The sequence below is a fragment of the Arachis ipaensis genome, chromosome B10 (assembly GCF_059453495.1).
Source record: "Arachis ipaensis isolate K30076 ecotype BB chromosome B10, ASM5945349v1, whole genome shotgun sequence".
Taxonomy (NCBI): domain Eukaryota; kingdom Viridiplantae; phylum Streptophyta; class Magnoliopsida; order Fabales; family Fabaceae; genus Arachis; species Arachis ipaensis.
Genome location: NC_142435.1, coordinates 88352123 through 88370827, shown reverse-complemented (window position 1 = coordinate 88370827; position 18705 = coordinate 88352123). Strand labels below are relative to the sequence as shown.

General features: G+C 39.7%; 3 non-coding genes across 3 annotated transcripts; all 3 read right to left on the bottom strand.

The window, feature by feature from the left end:
• Window positions 1-3299: 3299 nt before the first annotated feature.
• LOC148580781 (small nucleolar RNA R71) lies at window positions 3300-3407 on the bottom strand. The gene has a single exon (XR_015896246.1). It is a non-coding gene; the product is annotated as a small nucleolar RNA R71 (small nucleolar RNA).
• Window positions 3408-9207: 5800 nt separating this feature from the next.
• Window positions 9208-9315, bottom strand: LOC148580780 (small nucleolar RNA R71). Its single transcript, XR_015897715.1, has one exon. It is a non-coding gene; the product is annotated as a small nucleolar RNA R71 (small nucleolar RNA).
• Window positions 9316-14760: 5445 nt separating this feature from the next.
• Window positions 14761-14864, bottom strand: LOC148580779 (small nucleolar RNA R71). The gene has a single exon (XR_015899371.1). It is a non-coding gene; the product is annotated as a small nucleolar RNA R71 (small nucleolar RNA).
• Window positions 14865-18705: the final 3841 nt, after the last annotated feature.

Sequence of the window (18705 nt, the reverse complement as noted above, 5' to 3'; positions counted from 1 at the left end):
AGCAGAAATCAAACTTTGAAGATTTGGAACTAAGAACTTTTCTCTCTTTTTCTCTCTTCCTATTTTCGGCCACAAAGTGAAAATGAGCCAGCCTCGGGGGTTTTGGGGGGTGTAGGGTGAGTTGTGATTGGTTTGCTTGGAGGTGGATTAAAATAATATTAAAATATCTCAGGTGTATAACTACTAAAACTAGATGTATCGGAACACTTGTAAAAACATCTCTAAAAATTATTTTCTGAGCTACTAGCATAAATGACACTAGTAACATATTTATTATGAGAATAAGACATGTATAATGAGGCCTTAGCATTGCTAAAGTCATCAGAGAGTGCTGGTGCTAAGCTGCACCAGTAAACTGTGAACCCGGTTAAACTGATTTTCTGTTTTTAACTAAAACTAACTAGGTAACCTTATAATATTATTCAAGAAGATTCTAATGCTAATATAATGATAATATTACCCTATTATCTCTCTTCTCTCATGAATTGAGTTCAGTTCATTAAACTGAGACTATTTACGAAAAACAGAATCAAAACTCCTAACCGATACGGTTCAAAAACTAGGTTCTTCGTGATTGTGTTATCGAGCTTACCTCGGAAAAGGTTCTAGCTTAAAGATAACATAATGACAATGAGGATTGAGATACTTGATGATATATCAGAGGTTCTCCCCTTACTGATCTTCCGGAGGATTCCGTGCCTTCAGAAAAGATCTCGCATACTCGAAAATCAGGATTGTTACACTTTGAGTAGCTAAATTCCCTCTCATTGAGAGAGGGAGCTCTGTTGTACTTGATGGATTAATGATAGTTAATTTCTTCTTCTCTTCATCTTTTCTTTGATTTACTAGAAGGAATTTCGTTTTAATGTTATTGTTCAATCATATTTGGAAAGAGATTGAATGCAAAATGGGTTTCATGGGAAACTTGGAAAAGGAAACATGAAACCATGCTAGAAATCCCTTCTCACACTTGAGTAGGATTTGGGTTTTGGTGTTTGGATATGGTGACATATAATCCTCCCTCTACTTGGACCTATGATAATGTGTGGTATAATCAGGGACCAAGCATATCTCTCTTTATGAGCAATTAGACCAAGGAATTGGCTATTGATCAAGAACTGAGAGATTGAATCACCAAGGGATTGGGGTTCAATCAATCATGATTGCCAAGAGGCCAATGAGTTGTGATAAACCATTATTTTATGGTTTATATTGTGTTTAATTGTGTGGTTTTATCAAATCTTTACCCACTTATTCATTAAATAAGCATGCATTTATAATTCCTTCCTAAAAATTCTTTAAGGTTGAAAACTTGCTTCCTAGAGACTTTTAATTTTGTATTTTAATTCTCCTTTATTCCATTCGATGCCGTGATCTGTGTGTTAAGTATTTCAGGCTCTATAGGGCATGAATAACTTGGAGATTGGAAAGGAAGCTTGCAAAAATGGAAGGAACACAAGAAATTAAGGAGATGACAAGCGAGAAGTGACGCGGGCGCATGGCTCACGTGACCGCGCGATATAGAGGAAATTGCAGTGATGCGGATGCATGGCTCATGCGACCGCGCGGATTGGAAACTGCACCAGTGACGCGAAGGCGTGGACGACGCGCACGCGTGGCAAGGCTAAACGCTGGATGACGCGAACGCCTGAATGATGCGATCGCGTGATTTGCGCGATCTGCAGAATCTGCAGAATTCGCTGGGGGTGATTTTGGGCCTTGTTTTGACCCCAACATTCATTCCATCTAGTTTTAGTTTTTAGATCTGATTTTACCACTCCTTTAGGTTTTCTCTCTAGACATTCATAGTTCTGAGGATTTGATTTTATTGCTTTTAGGATTGGAACATTGAGAAGAGTTATTACCTCCGTCAAGACTTCGTCATTCTAGTTTGTTTCCTTACTTGTCACTTACTCTTTCATGTTTCTTATTTGCTCAGAGTTACTCTTGGATTATTTCTAGAATTTAATTATACAAGAATTATTTTCATTTCAATTGATCCTTTTGATTATTATTTATTACGTCTTTCAGTATTTCTCTTCCCTATTTTGTGAAATTTACATTCATAATGAGCGAGTAGTTCCATAACTTGATTGGGAGATGACTGAAAGGAAACCTTGAGTTGGGTTACTCAAGAGAAAAATTGTAATTAGGTTTATTGTTGGATCGCCCTCTAATCATTGACACTAGTCCTTCTCAAGGGAGAGGATTAGGACTTGTGATTAGAAATAGCTTTCCAACTTGCTTGACTTCCCTCTACCTAGTAAAGGGTAACTAAGCAGAGCAACTTTCAATTATCAATTAATCTTGAGAGTACTCCAACAAGAATAGGGCTTCCAACTAATTTACTCCAAGTCAAGGCTTTTATTTAAAATTACATAAATTCTCTAATTTAAATTCCTGTTTATTAACTCAAACCACTTTTGAAAACATCTGATTGATAAAATAGCACATCTTTCTGCAACTCGTTTGGAGACGACCTGGAATTCATATTCCCAGTATTTTGATTTTAATTTTAATTTTGTGACAACCCTTATAAATTGATAAGTGGATTTTCAGTTGGTTAAGAACTGTACTTGCAACGTATCTCTTATAAATAAATTTTCTTAACTCGCCAATTTCCGCGACATCAATTTTTGGCGCCATTGCCGGGGAGTTGCAATAGAGTGCTAAGGTATTGATTAGAATTTATTTATTTGCATTTCATTTTATTTTTGCTACTATGAGCTACATGTTTCTTTCGTTAAATGACACGTTCACTTCCTGATCCAAGCTTGCCAATATTTGATCCTGAGATTGAAAGAACTATCTCACGAATAAGGCAAGCTTGGCGTCGGTTAGTCCTCTCTGAGGGCGAATCTGAAACGTCACTTGAGGAAGAAACAAGCTCCCTTTCTGCTGATTCGGTTGATTTACGTGTAGGTGACATGGCAGCACCTAGGAGAATTACTATCCAGGAGGCTGGAGCCCCTGATTTTACAATGCAACCGTTTCAAGCGCATCACCCAACAGTGGCTACAGACTTTGAAATAAAGACTGCACTGCTCAACTTGATGCCTAAGTTTCATGGCTTACCTGCTCAAGACCCTATCAAGCACCTGAGGGATTTCCAAGCAGCCTGTTCTACTGTCAGGCGCGATGGTGCAGATGAAACTTCTATTCTGTTGAAAGCTTTCTCGTTCTCTGTTGAGGGAAAAGCAAGAGAGTGGTACTACACTTAACCCGCAGCAACCGTTTCTGACTAGGATATGCTTAGAAGAGAATTTTTAGAAAAATTCTTCCCAGCTGAAGTTACTGATAAACTGAGGAAAGACATTTCCATGATTGTTCAGGATGAATCTGAGACTCTCTATGAATACTGGGAGCGCTTCAACAACCTTTTAGAAGCATGCCCCCATCATATGATTGACAAGATAGTGTTGCTCGGCTATGTCACACAGGGCATGAGGCCCCAAAAAAGACCAAATTGGAAAGTGCTAGCAATGGGTCTATGAAAAAGTACAAGACCACTGATGAGGCATGGCAATTGATCAGCGACTTGGCTAAGTCTACAAGGAATCACAGGCAGAAATAAATCCACTCAAAGGCTATTGCAGATGTATCTTCTAGCAAAGAAACTACTGCTCTGGCTCAGAGTATATGTGAAATGATCAACTTACTGAAGCAGATGCAGTTGAGTCAACAACAAGCACAGCAAAGCCAACAGTTAGTCCCACAGAGAGTGTGTGGGATCTGTGCCGATTACAGCCATTATACTGATGAATGTCCGCAGCTCCAGCAGGAAGACAACACTGTAGCAGCCACTCAAAACTTCTATGACCACCCCAACCAAGGGTACAATCAAGGTGGCAGTTACAACCATGGATGGCAGGATAACTCTAACCAGAATTGGAGAGATAACTCTAACCAGAATTGGAGGGACAACAATAACAGAGGAGGCAGAGACAATCAAGGATATCAGAGGTGGAAGAATAACAACAACAGGCAACAGAACCAGAACCAGCCTTACAAAGCACCTCACCTGAGGCAGTCCCAAGGACCACAACACAACCAACAACAAGTTTCGCAGATCACTCAACCTAATTCCTCTCCGAGTGACGATACTCTTCAATCCATTGCACAAGGACAAAGGAACATGGAAAGTTCATTTAATGCCCTAGCATCCGCTATACAAGCTCTCATCTCTCAGCTGGCACCACCCAATACTTCAAACACTCAACAGGCAAGCTCCAGTAGAAGTCCTTCTCAACCCTTACCCAATCCAAAGGGTGGCATCAATACCATTACCCTAAGGTCCGGAACCACATTGCAAGAGAGGAATCAGGAGGAGCCAAGCCCACCAGAACACACCTCAGCTGAAGAGGTAGTGGAAATAGAAGATATTGAGGAGGAAGAGGACATAGAGAACAAAGCTGAAGAAGAAGAAGCTCAATCACAGGAAGAAGCACCAAAGGGCGCAGACACTGTAGAAAATGCCATCCTTATTCCCTTTCCACAACTTTCAAGGAAGCCCAAGAAGCAGTTGGAACCTGATCCCAAAATGGTAGAAATATTCAAAAAGGTTGAGGTAACTGTTCCCCTTTTTGATGTTATTCAACAAGTACCTAAATACACAAAGTTTCTAAAAGATTTATGTATACATAAAGACAAAATTCATGAATTAGAAACTATTCCTTTAGGTAGTTCTATATCTGCTTCAATGGGAGGTATACCTAAAAAGTGTAGTGATCCAGGTCCATGTATGGTTAATTGTACTATTGGTGGCGTAGTATTTTCTGACTGCATGTGTGATTTAGGAGCATGTGTGAGTATAATGCCTTTGTCTACATATGATATTTTGAGGCTCCCTCCCTTAAAAAGGTCGGCAGTTCATTTTGTGTTAGCAGATAAAAGCATTATCACAGTGGCTGGAGTTGCTGAAGATGTATTAGTGGGCATTAAGGGGCTCACATTTCTCATTGATTTTTATATCCTGGAGATGCCCCAAAATGACTCAGAGAAGCCATCGTCAATCCTACTCGGAAGACCATTCCTAAAGACCTCAAAGTTCAAATTGGATGCTTTTTCAGGAACATACTCTTTTGAAATAGACGGCCGAGTGGTAAGCTTCAATCTGAATGGAGTTATGAAGCACCCTCCAGAAGATCATTGATGAGCGGATAATTTATACGCTTTTTGGCATTGTTTTTAGTATGTTTTTAGTAGAATCTAGTTACTTTTAGGGATGTTTTCATTAGTTTTTATGTTAAATTCACATTTCTGACTTTACTATGAGTTTGTGTGTTTTTCTGTGATTTCAGGGATTTTCTGGTTGAAATTGAGGGACTTGAGCAAAAATCAGATTCAGAGGTTGAAGAAGGACCGCTGATGCTGTTGGATTCTGACCTCCCTGCACTCAAAGTGGATTTTCTGGAGCTACAAGACTCAAAATGGAGCGCTTCTAATTGCGTTGGAAAGTAGAGATCCAGGGCTTTCCAGCAATATATAATAGTTCATACTTTGGCCGAGTTTAGACGACGTAAAAGGGTGTTGAACGCCAGTTCTATGCTGCTGTCTGGAGTTAAACGCCAGAAACACGTCACAAGCCAGAGTTGAACGCCAGAAATACGTTACAAACTGGCGTTCAACTCCAAGATTGACCTCTACACGTGTAACATTCAAGCTCAGCCCAAGCACACACCAAGTGGGCCCCGGAAGTGGATTTATGCATCAATTACTTACTTCTGTAAACCCTAGTAACTAGTTTAGTATAAATAGGACTTTTTACTATTGTATTAGACATCGTTGAGCAGTTTTATGCTATCTTAGACGTTCATGGGGGCTGGCCATTCGGCCATGCCTGAACCATTATCACTTATGTATTTTCATACGGTAGAGTTTCTGCACTCCATAGATTAAAGTGTGGAGCTCTGCTGTTCCTCAAAGATTAATGCAAAGTACTACTGTTTTTCTATTCAATTCAACTTATTCCGCTTCTAAGATATTCATTCGCACTTCAACCTGAATGTGATGAACGTGATAATCATCATCATTCCCCCACGAACGCGTGCTTGACAACCACATCCGTTCCACCTTAGATTGAATGAGTATCTCTTGGATCTCTTAATCAGAATCTTCGTGGTATAAGCTAGATTGATGGTGGCATTCATGAGAGTCCGGAAAGTCTAAACCTTGTCTGTGGTATTCCGAGTAGGACTTTGGGATTGAATGACCGTGACGAACTTCAAACTCGCGAGTGCTGGGCGTAGTGACAGACGTAAAAGGAGGGTGAATCCTATTCCAGTATGATCGAGAACCTCAGATGATTAGCCATACTGTGACAGAGCATTTGGACCATTTTCACAAGAGGATGGGATGCAGCCATTGACAAGGGTGATGCCTCCAGACGATTAGCCATGCAGTGACAGCGCATCGGACCATTTTCCAGAGAGGATAAAAAGTAGCCATTGACAACGGTGATGTCCTTACATAAATCCAGCCATGGAAAGGAGTAAGACTGATTGGATGAAGACAGCAGGAAAGCAGAGGTTCAGAGGAACGAAAGCATCTCTATACACTTATCTGAAATTCTCACCAATGATATACATAAGTGTTTCTATCCTTATTTTCTATCTATTTATTATTTATGTTCGAAAACTCCATAACTATTTTATATCCGCCTGACTGAGATTTACAAGGTGACCATAGCTTGCTTCATACCAACAATCTCCGTGGGATCGACCCTTACTCACGTAAGGTTTATTACTTGGACAACCCAGTGCACTTGCTGGTTAGTTGTATCGAAGTTGTGAATGAAAAACAATTTATTTAGACGTGCGTACAGAGTTTCTGGTGCCGTTGCCTGAGATCACAATTTCGTGCACCAAGTTTTTGGCACCGTTGCCGGGGATTGTTCGAGTTTGAACAACTGACAGTTCATCTTGTTGCTCAGATTGGGTAATTTTCTTTTTGTTTTATTTTCAAAAATTTTTCAAAAACCTTTAAAAAATTTCTCATCTGTTTTCAAAAAAAAAAATTAATTAAATCTTTTCAAAAATATATTTTTCTTCAGAATTTTTAAGAATGAATTCTAGAGTTTCATGAAGCATGTTGAAGCCTGGCTGGCTATAAAGCCATGTCTAATTCTTTTGGATAGGGGCTTCCAACCATCAGCATAGAGGCAAGTTAATTGGAATGTCAGCCGTGGCATGTCTGAGTTACATACTAAAGCTTGGCTGGCTATTAACCCATGTCTAACCCTCGGATTGGAGCTTTAGACTAAGAATACAAGATTCCTAGAATTCATATTAAAAAATTTTGAAATCCTTATTTTCTTTTTCCTATATGTTTTTTTCGAAAAAAAAATGCAAAAATCCAAAAAAATAAAAAATCATAAAAATCAAAAATATTTCATGTTTCTTGTTTGAGTCTTGAGTCAAGTTGAAAGTTTGGTGTCAATTGCATATTCATCTTGCATTTTTCGAAAAATTCATGCATTCATAGTGTTCTTCATGATCTTCAAGTTGTTCTTGGTAAGTCTTCTTGTTTGATCTTGATGTTTTCATGTTTTGTGTCTTTTCTTGTTTTTCATATGCATTCTTGCATTCATAGTGTCTATACATGAAAAATTTTTAAGTTTGGTATCTTGCATGTTTTCTTTACATTTATAATTTTTCAAAAATAAGTTCTTGATGTTCATCTTGACATTCAAAGTGTTCTTGGTGTTCATCTTGACATTCATAGCATTCTTGCATGCATTCATTGTTTTGATCCAAAATTTTCATGCATTGAGTCTTTTTCATGTTTTTCCCTCTCATCATTAAAAATTCAAAAAAAAAATATCTTTCCCTTTTTCACTCATAAATTTCGAAATTTTGAGTTGACTTTTTCAAAACTTTTTAAAATCTAGTTGTTTTTATGAGTCAAATCAAATTTTCAATTTAAAAATCTTATCTTTTTCAAAATCTTTTTCAAAAATCAAATCTTTTTCATTTTTCTTATTTATTTTCGAAAATTTTAAAAATATTTTTCAAAAATCTTTTTCTTATCTTTATCTCCTAATTTTCGAAAATAACATCATCAATTAATGTTTTGATTCAAAAATTTCAAGTTTGTTACTTGCTTGTTAAGAAAGATTCAAACTTTGAGTTCTAGAATCATATCTTGTGATTTCTTGTGAATCAAGTCATTAATTGTGATTTTAAGAATCAAATCTTTTTCAAAACTAATTTCAACCATATCTTTTCAAAAATATCTTTTTATCTTATCTTTTTTTAAAATCATATCTTTTTCAAAAATTTGATTTTAAAATATCTTTTCTAACTTCCTATCTCCTTATCTTTTCAAAATTGATTTTCAAATTTGTTTCAACTAACTAACTAACTTTTTGTTTGTTTCTTATCTTTTCCAAAACTACCTAACTAACTCTCTCTCTCTCTAATTTTCGAAAATATCTTCCCTCTTTTTCAAAATTTCTTCTTAATTAACTAATTATTTTAATTTTTGATTTTAATTTTCGAAAATTACTAACCTTTTTCAAAAACAATTTTCGAAAATCACTAACTCTTTTGTAAAAATAATTTTCGAAAATTCTCCTTCTCTCTCATCTCCTTCTTTCCTTCTACTCATACAAGGACCTCTATACTGTGGTAAAAAGGATCCCTATCATTATTTTTCTTTTCCCTTCTCCTTCATATGAGCAGGAGCAAGGACAAGAATATTCTGGTTGAAGCAGATCCAGAACCTGAAAGGACTCTGAAGAGGAAACTAAGAGAAGCTAAATTACAACAATCCAGCAAGCACCATTCAGAAATTTTCGAACAGGAAGAGGAGATGGCAGCCGAAAATAATAATAATGCAAGGAGGATGCTTAGTGACTTTACTGCACCTAATTCCAATTTACATGGAAGAAGCATCTCCATTCCTGCCATTGGAGCAAACAATTTTGAGCTGAAACCTCAATTAGTTTCTCTGATGCAGCAGAACTGCAAGTTTCATGGACTACCATCTGAAGATCCTTTTCAGTTCTTAACTGAATTCTTGCAGATATGTGATACTATTAAGACTAATGGAGTAGATCCTGAAATCTACAGGCTCATGGTTTTCCCTTTTGCTGTAAGAGACAGAGCTAGAATATGGTTGGACTCTCAACCCAAAGATAGCCTGAACTCTTAGGATAAGCTGGTCAAGGCTTTCCTAGCCAAGTTCTTTCCTCCTCAAAAGCTGAGTAAGCTTATAGTGGATGTTCAAACCTTCAGACAGAAAGAAGGTAAATCCCTCTATGAAGCTTGGGAGAGATACAAAGAACTGACCAAAAAGTGTCCTTCTGACATGCTTTCAGAATGGACCATCCTGGATATATTCTATGATGGTCTATCTGAATTGGCTAAAATGTCATTGGATACTTCTGCAGGTGGATCCATTCACCTAAAGAAAACGCCTGCAGAAGCTCAAGAACTCATTGACATGGTTGCTAATAACCAGTTCATGTACACTTCTGAGAGGAATCCTGTGAGTAATGGGACGCCTATGAAGAAGGGAGTTCTTGAAATTGATACTCTGAATGCCATACTAGCTCAGAATAAAATATTGACTTAGCAAGTCAATATGATTTCTCAGAGTCTGAATGGAATGCAAGCTGCATCCAACAATACTCAAGAGGCATCTTCTGAAGAAGAAGCTTATGATCCTGAAAACCCTGCAATAGCAGAGGTGAATTACATGGGTGAACCTTATGGAAACACCTATAACCCCTCATAGAGAAATCACCCAAATCTCTCATGGAAGGATCAACAAAAGCCTCAACAAGGCTTTAATAATGGTGGAAGAAATTGGTTTAACAATAGTAAACCTTTTCCATCATCCACTCAGTAACAGACAGAGAACTCTGAACAAAATACCTCTAATTTAGCAAACTTAGTCTCTGATCTATCTAAGGCCACTGTAAGTTTCATGAATGAAACAAGGTCCTCTATTAGAAATTTGGAGGCACAAGTGGGCCAGCTGAGTAAAAAGATCACTGAAATCCCTCCTAGTACTCTCCCAAGCAATACAGAAGAAAATCCAAAAGGAGAGTGCAAGGCCATTGACATAGTCAACATGGCCGAACCTAGAGAGGAAGGGGAGGACGTAAATCCCAGTGAGGAAGACCTCCTGGGACGTCCAGTGATCAATAAGGAGTTTCCCTTTGAGGAACCAAAGGAATCTGAGACTCATCTAGAGACCATAGAGATTCCATTGAACCTCCTTATGCCCTTCATGAGCTCTGACGAGCATTCATCTTCTGAAGAGAATGAGGATGTTACTGAAGAGCAAGTTGACAAGTACCTTGGTGCAATCATGAAGCTGAATGCCAAATTATTTCGTATTGAGACTTGGGAGGATGATCCTCCCTTATTCACCAATGAACTAAGTGATCTGGATCAACTGACATTGCCTCAGAAGAAACAGGATACTGGAAAGTTCGTAATACCTTGTACCATAGGCAACATGATCTTTGAAAAGGCTCTTGTGACCTTGGTTCAGGGATAAACCTCATGCCCCTCTCTGTAATAGAGAAACTGGGAATCTTTGGGGTGCAAGCTACTAAAATCTCATTAGAGATGGCAGACAATTCAAGAAAATAGGCTTATGGACAAGTAGAGGACGTGTTAGTAAAGGTTGAAGGCCTTTACATCCCTGCTGATTTCATAATCCTTGATACTGGGAAGGATGAGGATGAATCCATCATCCTTGGAAGACCTTTCCTAGCCACAGCAAGAGCTGTGATTGACGTTGACAGTGGTGAATTAGTCCTTCAATTGAATGAGGACTCCCTTGTATTTACAACTCAAGGTTACCCTTCTGTAAACATGGAAAAGAGGCACAGTAAGCTTCTCTCAAAACAGAGTCAACCAGAGCCCCCACAGTCAAACTCTAAGTTTGGTGTTGGGAGGCCACAACCAAACTCTAAGTTTGGTGTTGAACTCCCATATCCAAACTCTAAGTTTGGTGTTGGGAAGTCTCAATAATGCTCTGAACATCTGTGAGGCTCCATGAGAGCCCACTGTCAAGCTATTGACATTAAAGAAGCGCTTGTTGGGAGGCAACCCAATTTTTATTTATCTAATTTTATTTTTCTTTTTCTTTCATGTTTTATTAGGTACATGATCATGTGGTGTCACAAAATAAATATAAAAATTGAAAACGGAATCAAAAACAGCAGAAGAAAAATCACACCTTGGAGGAAGACCTTACTGGCATTTAAACGCCAGTAAGAAGCATCTGGCTGGCGTTCAACGCCAGAACAGAGCATGGTTCTGGCGCTGAACGCCCAAAATGGGCAGCATCTAGGCGTTTGAATACCAGAATTGCACCCTGGAGAAGAGCTGGTGCTGAACGCCCAGAACAAGCATGGTTCTAGTGTTCAACGCCAGAAATGGGCAACAAATGGGCGTTCAACGCCCAGAACAAGCACCAATCTGGCGCTGAACGCCCAGAGTTGTGTGCAAGGGCATTTTGCATGCCTAATTTGGTGCAAGGTTGTAAATCCTTGAACACCTCAGGATCTGTGGACCCCATAGGATCCCCACCTACCTCCACTCACTTCTTCTCACCCCTCTTTCACACAATCCCATAAACACTCTTCCCCAAAACTCTTCACCAATCACCTCAATCTCTCTTCCCTATAACCACTTCACCACTCACATCCATCCACTCTTCCCCATAAACCTACCTCATAAACCCCACCTACCTTCAAAATTCAAAATCAATTTCCCACCCAAAACCCACCCTTATGGCCGAACCTTACCCCCCTCCCTTCCCTATATAAAGCCCTCCATTCTTCTTCATTTTCACACAACACAACCCTCTCCTCCCCTTCTTGGCCGAATACACCCCTCCCCCCTCTCCTCCATATCTTCTTCTTCTTCTTCATCTATTCTTTCTTCTCTTGCTCGAGGGCGAGCAATATTCTAAGTTTGGTGTGGTAAAAGCATAAGCTTTTTGTTTTTCCATTACCATTGATGGCACCGAAGACCGGATAATCCTCTAGAAAAGGGAAAGGGAAGACAAAAGCTTCCACCTCCGAGTCATGGGAGATGGAAAGATTCATCTCCAAAGCTCATCAAGACCACTTCTATGATGTTGTGGTCAAGAAGAAGGTGATCCCCGAGGTCCCTTTCAAGCTCAAGAAGAATGAGTATCCGGAGATCCAACATGAAATCCAAAGAAGAGGTTGGGAAGTTCTAACAAACCCCATCCAACAAGTCGGCATCCTAATGGTTCAAGAGTTCTATGCCAATGCATGGATCACTAGGAACCATGATCAAAGTAAGAACCCAAACCCAAAGAATTATATTACAATGGTTCGGGGGAAATACTTAGATTTTAGTCCGGAAAATGTGAGGTTGGCGTTTAACTTGCCTATGATGCAAGGAGATGCACGCCCCTATACTAGAAGGGTCAACTTTAATCAAAGGTTGGACCAAGTCCTCATGGACATATGTGTGGAAGGAGCTCAATGGAAGATTGACTCCAAAGGCAAGCCGTTCAATTAAGAAGACTGGACCTCAAGCCTGTGGCTAGAGGATGGTTGGAGTTCATCCAACACTCCATCATCCCCACTAGCAACCGATCTGAATTTACTGTGGATCGGACCATCATGATTCATAGCATCATGATTGGAGAGGAAGTAGAAGTTCATGAAGTCGTCTCCCTTGAATTCTACAAAATAGCCGAAAAGCCCTCTCCTGGGGCGAGGCTAGCTTTTCCTCATCTTATTTGCCATCTATGTTACCCAGCTGGAGCTTTCATAGAAGGAGACATTCCCATTGAGGAAGAGAAGCCCATCACTAAGAAAAGGATGGAGCAAGCAAGAGAGCCCATTCATGGATCTCAAGAGACGCATGAAGCTCATCACCATGAGATCCCGGAGATGCCTCAAATGCATTTTCCTCCACAAAACTATTGGGAGCAAATCAACACCTCCCTAGGAGAATTAAGTTCTAACATGGGACAATTAAGGGTGGAACATCAAGAGCATTCCATCATCCTTCATGAAATAAGAGAAGATCAAAAAGCAATGAGGGAGGAGCAACAAAGACAAGGAAGAGACATAGAAGAGCTCAAGGACATCATTGGTTCCTCAAGATGGAAATGCCACCATCACTAAGGTGGACTCATTCCTTGTTCTTATTTTCCGTTTTTCGTTTTCTTAATGTTAAGTGCTTATCCATGTTTGTGTCTTATTACATGATCATTAGTAGTTAGTAACTATGTCTTAAAGTTATGAATGTCCTATGAACCCATCCCCTCTCTTAAATGAAAACTGTTTTAATTCAAAAGAACAAGAAGTACACGAGTTTCAAATTTATCCTTGAACTTAGTTTAATTATATTGATGTGGTGACAATACTTTTTGTTTTCTGAATGAATGCTTGAACAGTGCATTTGTCTTTTGAAGTTGTTGTTTAAGAATGTTAAATATGTTGGCTCTTGAAAGAATGATGATAAGGAGACATGTTATTTGATAATCTGAAAAATCATAAAAATGATTCTTGAAGCAAGAAAAAGCAGCAAAGAACAAAGCTTGCAGAAAAAAAAAAGAAAAAAATATAGGCGAAAAAAAATAAAAAGAAAAAGCAAGCAGAAAAAGCCAAAAGCTCTTAAAACCAAGAGTCAAGAGCAAAAAGCCAATAACCCTTAAAATCAAAAGGCAAGGGTAAATAAAAATGATCCCAAGGCTTTGAGCATCAGTGGATAGGAAGGCCTAAAGGAATAAATCCTGGCCTAAGCGGCTAAACCAAGCTGTCCCTAACCATGTGCTTGTGGCGTGAAGGTGTCAAGTGAAAACTTGAGACTGAGCGGTTAAAGTCAAGGTCCAAAGCAAAAGAAGAGTGTGCTTAAGAACCCTGGATACCTCTAATTGGGGACTTTAGCAAAGCTGAGTCACAATCTGAAAAGGTTCACCCAATTATGTGTCTGTGGCATTTATGTATCCAGTGGTAATACTGGAAAACAAAGTGCTTAGGGCCACGACCAAGACTCATAAAATAGATGTGTTCAAGAATCATCATACTGAACTAGGAGAATCAATAACACTATCTGAACTCTGAGTTCCTATAGATGCCAATCATTCTGAACTTCAATGGATAAAGTGAGATGCCAAAACTATTCAAGAGGCAAAAAGCTACAAGTCCCGCTCATTTAATTGGAGCTATGTTTCATTGATAGTTTGGAATTTATAGTATATTCTCTTCTTTTTATCCTATTTGATTTTCAGTTGCTTGGGGACAAGCAACAATTTAAGTTTGGTGTTGTGATGAGCGGATAATTTATATGCTTTTTGGCATTGTTTTTAGTATGTTTTTAGTAGAATCTAGTTACTTTTAGGGATGTTTTCATTAGTTTTTATGTTAAATTCACATTTCTGGACTTTACTATGAGTTTGTGTGTTTTTCTGTGATTTCAGGTATTTTCTGGCTGAAATTGAGGGACTTGAGCAAAAATCAGATTCAGAGGTTGAAGAAGGACCGCTGATGCTGTTGGATTCTGACCTCCCTACACTCAAAGTAGATTTTCTGGAGCTACAAGACTCAAAATTGCGTGCTTCCAATTGCGTTGGAAAGTATACATCCAGGGCTTTCCAGCAATATATTATAGTCCATACTTTGGCCGCGTTTAGACGATGTAAAAGGGTGTTGAACGCCAGTGGCTGGAATCTTTCCCAAGGGAAAGCTTGACAACTTGGGAAGATGTGGTGAACAAATTCTTAGCAAGATTTTACCCTCCTCAAAGAATCAATAGGCTGAGAGCTGAGGTCCAAACTTTCATGCAACAAGATGGTGAAACTTTGTATGAAGCATGGGAGAGATATAAGGACCTCACAAGGAGGTGTCCACCTGACATGTTCAACGAATGGGTGCAGCTGCACATTTTCTATGAAGGGCTCTCTTTTGAGTCAAAGAAGGCCGTAGACCATTCATCTGGAGGATCCTTGAACAAGAAGAAAACCATTGAGGAGGCTATATATGTCATTGAAACAGTAGCAGAGAACGACTACTTCTATGCTTCCGAAAGAGGGAACACAAGAGGAGTAATGGAGCTAAACAATGTAGATGCTCTGTTGGCCCAAAACAATCTCATTACCCAGCAGATGGCTGACCTCACCAAGAAGATGGAGAGGAACCAAGTAGCAGCAATCTCCACTTTATCAACAACCCAAGAAGGAGTGAATGAAGAAGCAAAGGGTAGTCAGGAGCAAGCCAACTATATTGGGAATTCACCAAGGCAAAACTATGATCCATACTCCAAGACCTACAACCCTGGATGGAGAAACCACCCAAACTTTGGGTGGGGAAGTCAGCAAGATCAAAACCAAGACCAGAGACGTTACAACTCCAACAACAATGCAGCTCACCAATAATTCACACAGAGGACATCTCAACACCCCACAACAACACTTCTCCACACGCCTATCAAAACCAAAACAGCATATTTGCTCCGAATCACCCATCAATTGATGATAAGCTCTCTAAGATTGAAACCTTACTTGAAGGAATATGCCAAGAGATTCAAGAAAATAAGGTGTTCAAAGAGGAGGTGCGAGCCAATATTAAGAACCAGGGAGAGACCATTAGGAAGCTGGAATTCCAGGTGGGATATTTAGCTGAGAAGATTCCCAAACCTACTGATAGCTTCCCAAGTGACACGGAGAAAAACCCCAAAGGAGAAGCAAAGAAAGTAAGATGGGAAGATTGCAAAATGGTCACTACAAGTGATCAAGAGACTGAAGACAAGCATGGCAAACCTTTCGAACAACCTGATGACAACTCAACAAAGGAGGAGGATAGAGATCACCAAGAACCAGAAATCTCACAACAAGAGCTGCTGAAGCTCTATGCACCCTTCCCTCAACTACTCAATGGTGCTGTGGGAAAGAGAATATACTCAAGGTTCCTAGACTTGTTTGCATCTCTGCATGTAAACATACCATTCATCAAGGCAATTCAACAAATACCTGCATTCATCAAGTATATGAAGGAACTTCTTCCCAGGAAAAGCTCACTCAAAGGAGGCCAAACTATAGTGATGAACAAGGAATGTAGTGCCCTTATTCAACCTGAGTTGCCTACAAAAAGAAGAGACCCAGGGAGTTTTCACATCCCTTGTGCCATAGGTGAAACTATGTTCGATAGAGCACTATGTGATTTGGGGGCCAGCATCAACATACTGCCCTTATCCCTGGTGAAGAGGCTACAGATCAATGAGATAATGCCCACAGATGTAATCATCAGATTGGCTGACAAAACTCAAAAGCAAGCAATAGGAGTGGTGGAAAATGTGTTGCTAAAGGTTGGGAAATACTTTCTCCCAACAGACTTTGTCATCCTGGACATAGAAGAGAGTCACACTCACCCAATCATATTGGGAAGACCATTCCTAGCTACGGCCAGAGCACTTATCGATGTAGAGAAAGGGGAGCTAATATTGAGAATCCATGATGAACGACTCAGCTTCAATGTTTTCAAACTCTCACAAGAAACAGATCAAGAGGACAAGGAACTAAGCACAAATGATAATGAGACACTGAAAGAGGAGACAAGCACTGAAGTACAGCCAGTTCATTCTAAGATTCCCTTAATTGATAAACAAGGAAAACAGTAATTGCCACAGCTCAAAGAAAAGTTGGAGGAACCTAAACCTCTAGAGGCAGGTGAAGACAGCATCACAACTCCTTTAGAAAAAGAGGTCACCAAGGGGAAGGCAACCTCAAAAGAAACAAAGAAGAAGGTACCAAGGAGGTGGAGGAACAAGAAGATCCCTACGGAAGACTTCTCTCCAGGGGATAGAGTTGTCTCAGCTTACTTCCCAGATATTCCCCCTAATCTCCCCACTGTACCATCTCAGTTACCTAAGGTCTTCACTATCAACAGAGTTCTTTCCCTGGAACATGTGGAGATCATTGATCCAACCAATGGATATAAGTCCACAGCAAGAGGGGAGGACTTTAAGCACTACCAACCACCCTGATGAGGGAAAAACGTCAAGCTAGTGATGCTAAAGAAGCGCTTCATGGGAGGCAACCCATATTTTATATGTTTTTAAAATAGTGAATAAATCAATGTTTATGAATTTCAACCCAAACTTGACAAACACTTGGTGAAATCTTTATCATGCAGTATATAGTGAAGAACAAGTTTGGTGTTCAAAGCAAAACTCTTCGAGCTTTGAACAAAACTTTTCATCACAGTGCTCCAAACTAAGTTTGGTGTCACCCCAAGGTGCCATCAATCTGCCTCTAAGGATACACAAGTAGTTGGCTAGTTGAAATTCATAAATATACAAACTCTTTTTCTTCTCTTTATTATTCTAGCCATAGAGTTTGATTTTTTATGATATTAATTTCCTTATTTTAAATCTTTATAGGAAAAAGGAAAAGAGCATTGAAGGGGATTGATTGGACAATTAAATAGGGGGAGATTCCGCCACTTAATGAAGAAGACTACACACATGTCTTAAGAGGGAACGCATGGGGAAACGTTGCCATGCAACATTGGAGAAGGAAGACCCTTGAAGACCGAACCAATCACTCTCATTAAGTGATGATCCTTGTCCTTCCTTTATACACAACCCCAACCATCCATCAAGCAACAATCCTTGCAATCCACACCTTCCATCCACTCATGATCTCCCTATATAAGTGAACCTTAGTGCATGCTCATTCCTCACACTCAAATTCCCACTCTCCATACTTCATACTTTCGGCTTGCTCAACCTCCTTCATCACACTCTGTCCTAGCCAACCTATTCCTCATCTATCCGTATCCTCCAACCCCCCCTCAAAACAGCAACTCAATTCATGGCATCATCAAGCTCAAAGAGGCAAAAGAGGAAGGAACCCATGGAGAGTGCTCCTTTCGATGAGAAGAGATTCAAAACTGCCTTTCATGAACGAGAATTCGAACGGATAAGGGCCAGAAAGATATTGCCAGAGTTAATCTTCCAAATCAATGTAAATGAGTCACCACAAATTCTGGAGAAAATCGAACAGAGGGGGTGGCAATTGCTCACAAGTCCAGAGGGGAAGATCAATGGAAACCTCATCAAAGAATTTTATGCAAATGTAGTAAGAGAAGATAAAACCAAGGCCCCAACCTTCAAAAGTTACGTGAGAGGAAAGGAGGTGGACTTCAGCCCAAATGCCATAACAAGAGCTCTTCACCTGAAATCACCTCATTTTGATGAGGACAGTTATCAGGCAAGGATAAGTAGAAGCCCTGATAATGATGAGCTCTCAGAGATAGTGTCAGACATCTGTGTTATAGCAGCTGACTAGAAGAGGTACACAGATGGGAGACCCAAGTTCATCAAGAGGGGAGACCTGAGCCCTGAAGCCAAGGGGTGGTTTGAACTCGTAAGGAGGTCCATTCTACCAGCTGCAAATAATTCAGAGGTAAACATCAATCGAGCTACTATGGTGCATTGCTTAATACAGGGTGGGGAAATCAATGTGAATGAGCTCATCGCCGAGGGGATTCAAGATTCGGCTGAGAAGGTTGATTCAGGTGCCAGGCTTTGGTACCCCAGCACCATTCTCCGCTTGTGCAACAAGGCCAAGGTAGTATTTGAGGATAGCAATCCAGACTGGGTGAACCCAGGGAGGCCAGTTACACTCTAGTGATTGGTTTATACTACACTTGCTCAGCAATAAAGAAGGACACAAATAGGGAAACCAAAAGCAAAAGAA